Consider the following 3,129-nt stretch of genomic DNA (forward strand, 5'->3'; position numbering starts at 1 on the left):
GTATGTGACAGGTTCATGTGTGTTGGTTGTCCCTGACGCGGACGAAGGTCATTGGGCTATCCGATTAAAAATGATTTGGCCGCCATGGGTGACTTGATGGGCCGTGACACTTTGCTGCCCCTACAAATGTAAGTCAGAAACGTTATTAGTGACTTACTTAATGGAGTGATCCGGAAGAAATCAGAATACTGATTAGCGTATTTTTCTCGGACAAAGAGCTCAGTATTTGTTGAATTTTAATCCTGTATTTTTACTCAGATACCTGAAAAGCTGCAGATAATTTTGGTGTATTAGAATTCGTATAAAAATCTCATCATGAAAACTGGTTTGATAGGTTTATAGACTGCAAAAGTTTGGAGGATCTTTATACACAGACCGTTGGTTTACTATTATCCTACTTATTAAGTTTCCCCTCCACTCGATATCAATTTTATGAAACTTTTAGTTGTGATCAGGTGTTCTGAAGTGATTTCGCACTTAACGTGAGCATTTCAGTTGTAAAAAGTTGTTCTGTCCTTAAAGCTCAAGAACGATTACTATGTGCTTCACTCTAAATCCTTAAACCTATTCTTATTCGGGTCAATCTATGTCCAACCTCATTCAGCACCTTGGCTATAACTTTTATATTAATGGCCGGGTGATTTTTTACAATGAAGTGTAGTGAGATGAGTGAAAAGACTGAATATAAAACAGATCATCGATCCCTGTCAAAATCAAAGACAACCAACGCGCATCAGTTAATCGTATATTATGGACGGGCCCATGCGTTGGTGGTCCCACTATCTTCTCTGTACTCACTCTTACATGTACATTACGTTGGCCCATTATACTTATTTTCATGAACTTTCAACATGAACACATTACTTCACAGTGTCTTCCTTCCCTTTTGCCATCATTTTGTGTAATCTTGTACCGACGGTTAAAATAATTCATGTACATTGGTATTTGCTTTCACCATATCTGTTGGCAAAAGTTTTCGATTTTTGCAATATGTAATTAGTGCTCTTTGGAATAATACTACGTGACAACTCACTAAGTATTTAACTTTAATTCGCCATTCAACGTATGACTAACCGAATGCCCATATGTATTGATGAAGAGTAACCCGACAAGTAGTAAAGAAGAAATTATTGATTACGACTGGAGCAAACAGTACGGTGATCAACAGTCTAAGAGTATACTGTAAAATCCATTTTCACTTTACTGTGAATATATGTGTAACAATACATTTATTCATGTTTTTCCTTATGATCATCACATTGTTCTTTCTTAAAATGTATTGTTTCCTGTATGTATACATATTTCGTCTCGTTTCTGTTATATCTGAGCGAAAATAAATTAACTATAATCATTAGGGGTTGCTTATGGACTGATGTTACACGTATATCCTTATTGTATGATTTAAGTGACCATACAATTCGTATATTTATATTCCTTTCATTATAAGCTATTATCTGACGTGATAGTTACTGTTATAATTTACTATTCTCAAGTTATTCTCAAAATATTGGTCACAGTTTCTCGTAAACACAGCCACTTTTTGCTTGATTTTACCTATATGTTTTCTTTTTCATGGTGTGGTGTGGTTTGATCTTACTTATATATAAATGAAGTGTCTAGAATATGTACTTCGTATCGCGAAGGCTGAGATCGGCATTCTGGACTTAACTGGCAGGGCTGGTCGTACTGGTGTATGCGTCGTTAGCTTGGTCGTATATATAACTTAATTGACAATCGTATTTGGCGCTAATCGCATAAGTAAAAGGACATAACAGCTTCACATCTGTTCCACAAAGAATTCTGAACTATGGACGTTGCCAAACGAAATTTTTTAAACTGATTTTGTTCGATTTATTCATGATGTGATTCAATGACAAGAAGGAATAATGTTTCGAATAGTAATGATCGAACTGGGAGCTATTTACTTAGTGATATTTCAGCGATTTTTGGGTGAATAAACTGGCAATGTGATGTAATTAGCTTAATCTTATCACTTGTCAAGTTCTTATTGTGTTCCTAATGTTTAGTCTCTAGTTTATACCTCAATGTTTGTTGGTCTAAGCGTGGTAGCTCCTGCTGGAGGAAAAAGTTTTCAAATGCTTTCTGTCTCGTTTGAAATTATACTCATCCATCCATAACCACTAGTTCATACTCCCTTGTGTAGGTTTGGATTTTAATTGTTACTTTTCACCACGCTCATCTAAGACGCATTTTAGACAATTCTCTGGTCCAGATCCGGCTGCGTTACCACTATTTAGGACTTTACGGTTGCCGATTCTGCGACAATATAAGATGATAAACAGAGTATACTCTTATTAAACGTGGCTCACGAACAATCTATTCTATATCTTCTCATTCTGCTGAAGTAAGTGCATCAACTGAAGACAAACAGACATTAAACATTATCAATAAGCGATCAATGATGATAAAATCGTGAATTCATTGACAAGCTCTGAAAGCGCCCTTATTTCTGATGTGCCTTTCAAGATCATGGTTCATATGACTATAGAATTGTCATACTGTTATGTACGGCAGAATATCTTTCGTAGAGACATTTTCAAAGTGTTTATTGAATGAGTCAGCTGAATTCGACATGCTTTACTAAGGCATGGCCTAAATAGATCTCATAAGCTTCGAAGAGAGTTTTTACGATAGCTGCCTATAACTGACTGTCAAGAGCATAAAAATCTACCGCAATGGCGTAGGTTAGAGGAGAAGGAAACATAATGTAGCGGTAAATAAATCCCCAAAATAAATAGCCCTGTGAGTTTTCGACATTGGATGCTGACCATATGTTTTAGTGGACTCATCTAGCTGAAGGCGCTCGGTCAGGCATCCGTACCAGATCACGTGTGGTAACGCCGTGCTCAACTGCTACTGCAACCGCTAGCCAGATTAGATCAGAGAATTCCGATATATTGGTTATCGCCAAATATACTCTTCCGATCTCCTCGACTCTGTCTTTTGATTTCTCTCGGTGGGTACAAATTATATTGGAAGGCGTTGCTGGTGAAAGCGTTGTCAAACACTGAATACCTGTGTCATCTTCATTGGTGAGACCAACGTGATCTGGTACACCTAATTGCAACTGCGAGTCTGTTCCATTTTGGGATTTTTATATATAATTGA

The sequence above is a fragment of the Schistosoma haematobium genome, chromosome 3 (genome assembly GCF_000699445.3).
Source record: "Schistosoma haematobium chromosome 3, whole genome shotgun sequence".
Lineage (NCBI taxonomy): Eukaryota > Metazoa > Platyhelminthes > Trematoda > Strigeidida > Schistosomatidae > Schistosoma > Schistosoma haematobium.